The sequence below is a fragment of the Schistocerca serialis genome, chromosome 3 (assembly GCF_023864345.2).
Source record: "Schistocerca serialis cubense isolate TAMUIC-IGC-003099 chromosome 3, iqSchSeri2.2, whole genome shotgun sequence".
Lineage (NCBI taxonomy): Eukaryota > Metazoa > Arthropoda > Insecta > Orthoptera > Acrididae > Schistocerca > Schistocerca serialis.
This window is the reverse complement of record NC_064640.1, coordinates 690503426-690512493: the sequence shown is the minus strand read 5'-3', so window position 1 is coordinate 690512493 and position 9068 is coordinate 690503426.

The following is a 9068-nucleotide window of genomic DNA, read 5'->3' as shown; positions in this document are numbered from 1 at the left end:
CTTCAGGTCTTTCCATAGGACTGCTGGTCTATGAGAATGTATGAATTTAGCATTTGTAGCAGCTTCATTGATTTTGTATGCCCAGCGTGCAATGCCTGAGATATTCATGAGTTGTTTTAGTTTATCATTTTACCGAAGTGTGGGTTTCCTTGCTACTTTTCAGTTTTTGGAGAAGCATATAATTCATATAGTTGAGTAAATGTGTAAGCAATACCATGAAGTTTTTTATTTATGACTCAGAATGAAATAGAAGTCATCCTCAAACTATTTAGTATGCCTCATTTGCAAGTTCAGATAAATTAAGGCATCGAAAGTCTCTATAAGTAGTCAGTTGTAGTTTCTTTCTGGGATATTCTATTATGAAAATTATGTCAGGGTCAGACACACCACATACAAATATTTGGGAGGTACAATTTACTCTGTTTGGTGATTTTGTTGAAAACACATTAAGGAAAGTATTACTACTGGTCATGTGATAGGTAGGTGCAAAGTGAAAAAGCATCAAATTTGAAGAAGTGCATACACTGAAAAGTTTGAAATGTTGTATGGAAAATTTATTTTAATCTCACTAGCTATAATTATGAGGGTCGTTAAATAAGTAAAGAGAAAAATTGGTCTGGGGAAAAAAAAACTGTTAGTAGGACAGGTTTTGTACTTTTATGGCTTTAATTTGGCATCACTGGGATGAGTCCTGATCAGCTGATGTATGAACAATATTTTGTTTATAAACTCAAAAATACATTTCAAGATGGTGAGTCTGCTTGAAACATCCACATTAGTTGAACAATGTTCTGTTATTTGGTTTTTACTTGCTGAATGTAAGAAATCAGTGAGTATGTACTGTAGGAGATCTAAAGTTTATGGTGAAGGTTGAACAAATCACGCAAATTTTTACAAGTGGGTAGAGCAGCTCAAAAATGGTCACAACTCAGTGATTGACAAACATTGTTCTGGCCAACCAGTTGCAGTTTCAACTCCCTCACTTGAAAGTTGAATTGAAGACATTATTCGTGCTGACCGCCATGTGACTGTGTAATTGATATTTGATGAGGTTCAAGTTAGTATTGGTACAGTTCATAACATTATCTGTAACAAGCTGAAGCACTCCAAACCATGTGGAAGATGGGTCCCGAAGAACTTGACATGGCTACACAAGGTAACAAGGTTGAGAGTGTGCACAGAGCTAAAGGAACATTATGAAAGAGAAAGTGAGCACTTCGTCAACAAAATGTTAACTTGTGATGAAACTTGGGTTCACTATTATGAGTCAGAATCAAAAATACAGAGCATGGAGTGGAAGCACACCAACTCACCTCTCAACAAAAAATTCAAAACCCAAGCATCAGCAGTAAAAGTGTTGTTGACGGTGTTTTGGGATGCTGAAGGTCCAGTCTTTTCTGATTGTCTTGAAGAGCAGTGTACGATGAATAGCCAATACTACTCAGATTTGCTTTCAAAAAAGGTGAAGCCAGCCATGAGAGAGAGACATCGTGAATCTCAAAGGAGATGTGTTACTCTCCAGCAAGACAATACATGTCCTCATATTGCTCAACTAACCCATGAAACCATTGACAAAATGGTCTGGGAAGTACAGCCTCATCCCTCTTACAGTCCTGATTTAGCACCTTGTGATTTCCATTTGTTTGGTGCACTGAAGGAGACATTACATGGGAAGAGGTTCCAGGACAACGAGGGCGTGAAAACATTTGTAGAAATTGGTTCAAACATCAAGGTAAAGAGTTCTTTGCAGCTGGAATTAAAAAGCCTGTAGGCCATTGGGACAAGTGCATAAATATTCAAGAGGATTATGTTGAAAAGTGTTGTTTTGTAAAAATAAACACTTTTTTCTTCCGACCCACTTGTCTCTTTAATTATTGAATGACCCTTGTATATGTTTATATGTTCATTTGACGCCTGAGTTGGTAGTTTTGAAACAGGATGACCTGCCTGTTTTAGGAGGTTTGTGGAGGACACCTATTAGGCACATGCTGTTAAGGGATTTATTTGTGGCAATTATAAAAGTTTACCGTATTCTCAAGTTTTGTTTAGTACAGTTCAGTTTATTTGTGTCAGCATCTCACATTCAGTTTTTGAATCTGGTGTAATGAGTCAACCAACAATTTTTTTCCTGGTGTATTATCAGTGTAGTGATGTGAAAAATTGTTTGGATGACATTAAACATCAAGACATGAAGTGCAGACATATATTTCAACCACTACTATAACAATCGTATCTGTTGGGCATTGAACTGGAATGTAGACAGAAAGATAAGTAAATTTTTTATCATTAGCAATTATTTCTTCCAAGTTATAATTATATGGTGTAACACTGGTGTTATATTTAACCAAACAGGCACTTACATTGCTTAATGCTCAACTTTATGGCTTTAATTGTTTGAGAAGAGATATAATACTATTCTCCACCACAGAAAATAATTATGCAGTACACTGATCAAGAATATTATGGACATTACTAAATCAGAATGTTTAAAATGGTAGCTGAAGGATATCTTTTAAATATACATTGGAGATTTAATTAGTTAACAGTGTGTAAAAAATTTCAACTATGTAATAGAAGTTAATAATAAGACAGATCTTTTGTTCTGAAATATACATTCAATATTTACTGTAGATCCTACAATTCCTGTGTAGAATAAAAATAATTTCCTTTCACCTTTCTGAGATCAGCATATCATTCAATTTATTTTGCTCTGGTTTTCTAGAGACACAAAAAGGGAACCATTAAGAATGTAGTGGAAAGGATGCAGTATCAAGTATCATCATGATCCTGATTATCACCATGGTCCCAATGTCAGCTAAATGTATGTATATATATGTTCTTAGTTTATTTATTTATTTCATGTCCCATAGATCCAGGCAGCAAGTGAATCACAAGGATATGGAACATGTCAAATTGTACAGAGTTGATATGTAAACTTACACAACGATAACAATATGAAGGAAATAAATATGTGTGTGTGTGTGTGTGTGTGTGTGTGTGTGTGTGTGTGTGTGTGTGTGTGTGTGTGTGCAAATTTCAGATTGTGAATTGTGAGCAGTGACTCAGTGACTAGTGGTGAAATATTAATGAATAGTATGAAACTAGTTTTGATATTGTTTCTGTTCTGTATTTGCAAGCATTTGTAGAGAAGAATGTTGTGCACATCACAAAAATCCTTATGAAATAACAATAGAATTATGTGTACATTAGTTAACTTCTAGTTATAATTTATTTTTGAATTATCTGGCATTTATGATGCCAGTGTAAAAAGATATGTGAATAAATAAATCAGTGGCTAGCTAACTAACCATTTGGTAACATTTGAAATCTCCATGGGATAGTCTAAGAAGTAAAACATCAAGAAAAATGTCAGAACTTTGGAATCATATTCAAAATTAGGGAAAATATTAATAGACACAATGGTAGACATTACTTGCAAAATTTAATACAATATTATTTTGGAAACATAGTTTATGTTTAACTTTGAACTTTAGAGATCAGGAGAAATTTGAATGTCCATGGGTCAAATGTACTTTCAAACTTGTATCAACAAATGAACATAAACTCCTTAAATACCACAAGGCATCAGGTATAAATGAAGTAGGGGTACTGGTAGTTGGACTATGAGACTCACTACAATCAGGGTGCTGGAGCCATCAGAAGCAGTCAGAAGAGACATTGCAGCAAAGAAGTCAGAGAAATCAACATTGGCGAGACAGGTAGTCACTGATCCCAGTTCTTGAAAAATCAGTCACGTGACCAACCAAATGACCGGTTCTTGCTACATCAGTGCCCTTCTGATGATGTTGATACAATTATGCTGTTCAGCAAAACAGTAAGAGTGTAAAAGCCAGATGTTATATCTGCTCATCCCATAAATTATGTGACTTAACAGCTGCTTGTAGGTTAAAGTGGTTCTAATGGCTTGTGTAACATTTTTTAAGCAGCAGCACCTAGTGGCCTTAATTCAGTTTTGAGGAGATAGTGAAAAAATCAGGCATTTGTGTGTGCTTTGACCAGCAAACAGCATGTGTTACCTAGTGAGAAGGAGTCATAATGGCAAATGTCTTTCAGGTTGTTGTGACACATGATGAGGGTAATGATGAGAATAAGAAAAATCGCTGTGTGAAAAGTAATGTTCTAGCTTTAATGTACTGTTGGTGCTAGAATTGTGGTCTTGCAATTAATACAATTATCATCTGTGGGAATGTGTTATGTGCAGGAAAATGTCCAAGTTGCACCTTGGTTTGGATTCCACACTGGACTGTAGGTCCCCTTATAATGGGCCGGGTAGGCAAGTAGTTTTATCGAATCAAAGTGAGGGCTTATTGTCTCTTATAGGAACATGCAAAGTAAAGTGCTGTGATGTTCAAACCATCCTTAAGGTGGAGTAAATCAGTACTCTACACTTTTATGAGTGTACTTTCTCTTTTTTAATACACTCTACAGTTATATCAATGTGACCACCTGTCAAAAGACTGAATAACCACCCTTTGCAGCATGGTCCACTATGAGACATGCGGTATGAGTCATTGAGGATCTGAGAGGTACTGAGGTATGCCAACTCTATTGCCATGGCCAGCTGTGCTAGGTTTCTCAGCTGAGGATCCATGGTAAGGACAGCCTTATCCAAGTGGTCCCACAGATTCTTGACTGTGTTTAAATACAGAGAGTTTGGTGGCCAGGGTAGTATGGTAAGCTCATCCTCATGTTTTTCAAACCAGGCACATACACTGTGAGCTGTGTGACATCTTTCATTGCCCTGCTGGTAGATGCCATCGTGCATAGGAGAAACAAAGAGCATATAGGGGTGGACGTGGTGTGCAAGAATAGATACACACTTGTAATGATCAACTGTGCCTTAGAGAATGACTACATCACTGAGAGAATGTCATGAAAACATTGCCCAGACTATAAAACTTTGAAGCTCTCTCTACCCACCAAGGACCATCTGTCATCTGCAAACATCACCTGCTGCCAATCAGTTGGTGCTGGCATGCAAATTACAGCCTCAATTGCCAATGAGTAACAGTCAGTATGGGTGCATGAACTAGGTGCCAGCTGCAGATACCCATACTCACCAACACTCACTGAACCGTCAGTCAGGAGATACTGTTGATAGCTTATTGATTCATCTGGATGAACAGTTCCTCATCAGTTGCATGTCTATTCAACCATCCACATGTATGCAGCCATCATTCACCCCTCTCATCTGTGACCAGTGGTTTTTCATAGTTGCCTTCACACAGGTTTTAGATAGTCTCATTCTGTCATGCACTATATTCTTTAACCAAGGTGGCATGTGAACAGTTAACAAAAGTAGTCAGTAAAGTAAAGAATCTTTGACTGTAGCTGGCATTAGTAACAGTATCAAAACGAGTATAACAACAGGCATATCTGTGATGTGACAATACTTACTAGAAGTATATGTATTACTTACATTGATTTATATAAAAAGTTAGTACAAGAGCTGTAATATAAATGATGGGCCAAAATGTTATGATCACCTGCTAATAGCTTGCTGGAACAAAATACATCACTGATTCTGCATATCAAGGCTCCAACAGTTTCTTGGTAGATTTTGAAGGAATGTGGCATTAGATGTTAACCCCCAGGTTATGTAATTCATGTAAATAATGGGTCGCTTATTTGCATATGTGGTGATGGCATCCAATAGTGGTCCAGATGGGTTCCATAGGATTTACATTAGGCAAATTTGGCAGCAAAGACAGCAATGTGAGTTCACTATAACGCCCCTCAAACCACTGTAGCATGGTTCTGGCTTCAAGACGTTTACAATTATACTACTGGAAGATGACATTGCTGTTTTGGGAAGACATCTAGCATGAAGGGATGCTGGTGGTTCACAGCTGTCAGTGTGTCTTTGATCATTACCACTGGTCCCATGCATGAACATGAGAGTGTCTCCCATATCTTAATACTGCTCCCACTAGTCTGTGTTCATAGCGTACTGTACATTTAAAGCTGCCATCCACATTAATGAGATGCCAGAAATCACTATCAATTCTACTTTATAGAGCATACAAGCCTCCAAATCCCATTGTCTGTGACAAATAGTATACATTCAAACATGTAGTGCCCAGTGGTAGTTTCACTGTCCTTCTAAGTCTTTCTGTAGATGCTCACAACAGCAGCACACGAACATTGAACAAACTGCACTGTTTTTGAGATACTCATTAACATCTGTCCTTTGTCAAAGTCGCTTATCTCAATGGATCTCTCCATTTGCAGCCCATATCTTCTCTAAGATGATCCCCCGTCCGTGTCTGCTCCACTTGCATACTTTTGTTTCTGCATTACTAGCAGGCGGCATACAACATAGTGGTGGGCATTGGTCATAATGTTTTGGCTAATCAGTGTATAAGGATATAAGTTATACAGGGTGAGCACAAACTCTTATCCTGATTATAACAATTTATTACAGAATAACCGTTTGACATAATAATTTACATTTGATGCCATTACATAGGTTAGTGTTACTAGTTTTTTGTAAGACCACTTACGTTAGTAAACCTCAATGTGTGCCCTCTTGGTAGCTCGGAGAATGTCGAGCCAGTTTTTGAGTTCCCACAAGGTGTTTCTTCACATTTGTTCTGTCACAGTATCCACAGCAGCTTGTTTCCTAGCCTTTAGTTCATCGATGTCAGCAACTGGTGTGACGAAGACTCTGTCCATGATGTAGTCCCAGAAAAAAAAGTCAAGGGGCATAATGTCTGGAGAGACCAGGGTGGCCAGGGTGTTGGACCGTTCCTTCCAATCGACCGATCCGGAAATATTTCATCCAGGAAATCACGCACTATGAAAGCCCAGAGGGTGGGGGGGGGGGGGGGGGGGAGGGGGGGGGATACTCTCCATCTTGCTGGAAAATTATCGATGGTTGATATTCTTCTAACTGTGGGGCAATGAACTGCTGCAAAAGTAAATCTTAGCAGTAATGGATTTTTCCACCTTGCGGGAACTGGAATACCACCTCGAAATTCGCTGAGCTACCAAGGGAGCACACAATGAGGTTTACTAACATGAGTGGTCTTAAAATAAAAACTAGTAACACTAATGTATGTAACGGCATCAAATGTAACTTATTATGTCAAATGGTTATTCAGTTATAAATTTTTATAATCAGGGCAAGACTTTGTGCTCACCCTGTATTTCAATGCAGGTCAGATCCTAGTGCAGTACTTGATCTTCACAGAGGCTTGGTACAAGGGAACCAGTACATGGTACATCAAATTACAGAACTTAAAGCACTCAAAAGGTGGTAGTAGGGGAATAAAGATATTATTGGAATTACAAATGCCGTCTGCTACATACAGGACGGAAGATGAAAACGTTCATAGTACCTAAACTGTCATTATACTTATAATACAATTTGCCTAACAAATGAAGAACATCCTGAGATTGGTTTGATGCAGCTCTCCATGCTACTCTATCCTGTGCAAGCTTCTTCATCTCCCAGTACCTACTGCAGCCTACATCCTTCTGAGTCTGCTTAGTGTATCCATTTCTTGGTCTCCTTCTACGATTTTTACCCTCCACACTGCCCTCCAGTACTAAATTGGTGATCCCTTGATGCCTCAGAACATGTCCTACCAACCGATCCCTTCTTCTAGTCAAGTTGTGCCACAAACTCCTCTTCTCACCAATTCTGTTCAATACCTCCTCATCAGTTATGCGATCTACCCATCTAATCTTAAGCATTCTTCTGTAGCACTACATTTCGAAAGCTTCTATTCTCTTCTTGTCTAAACTATTTATCGTCCATGTTTCATTTCCATACATGTCTACACTCCATACAAATACTTTCAGAAACGACTTCCTGACACTTAAATCAATGCTCGATGTTAACAAATTTCTTTTCTTCAGAAATGCTTTCCTTGCCATTGCCAGTCTACATTTTACATCCTCTCTACTTTGACCATAATCAGTTATTTTGCTCCCCAAACAGCAAAACTCCTTTACTACTTTAAGTGTCTCATTTCCTAATCTAGTTCCCTCAGCATCACCTGACTTAATTCGACTACATTCCATTATCCTCATTTTGCTTTTGTAGATGTTCATCTTATATCCTCCTTTCAAGACACTGTCCATTCTGTTCAACTGCACTTCCAAGTCCTTTGCTGTCTCTGACAGAATTACAATGTAATCGGCGAACCTCAAAGTTTTTATTTCTTCTCCATGGATTTTAATACCTACTCCAAACTTTTCTTTTGTTTCCTTTACTGCTTGCTCAATATACAGATTGAATAGCATCGTGGAGAGGCTACAACCCTGTCTCACTCCCTTCCCAAACACTGCTTCCCTTTCATGCCCCTCGACTCTTACAACTGCCATCTGATTTCTGTACAAATTGTAAATAGCCTTTTGCTCCCTGTATTTTACCCCTGCCACCTTCAGAATTTGGAAGAGAGTATTCCAGTCAACATTGTCAGAAGCTTTCTCTAAGTCTACAAATGATAGAAACGTAGGTTTGCCTTTCCTTAATCTTTCTTCTAAGATAAGTTGTAGTGTCAGTATTGCCTCACATGTTCCAACATTTCTACGGAATCCAAACTGATCATCCCCGAGGTCGGCTTCTACCAGTTTTTCCATTTGTCTGTAAAGAATTTGCATTAGTATTTTGCAGCTGTGACTTATTAAACTGATAGTTCATTAATTTTCACATCTGTCAACACCTACTTTCTTTGGGATTGGAATTATTATATTCTTCTTGAGGTCTGAGGGAATTTCGCCTGTCTCATACATCTTGCTCACCAGATGGTAGAGTTTTGTCAGGACTGGCTCTCCCAAGGCTGTCAGTAGTTCTAATGGAATATTGTCTACTCCCGGGACCTTGTTTCGACTTAGGTCTTTCAGTGCTCTGTCAAACTCTTCACGCAGTATCATATATCCTATTTCATCTTCATCAACCTCCTCTTCCATTTCCATAGTATTGTCCTCAAGAACATCGCCGCTGTATAGTCCCTCTATATACTCCGTCCACCTTTCCGCTTTCCCTTCTTTGCTTAGAACTGGATTTCCATCTGAGCTCTTGATATTCATGCAAGGTG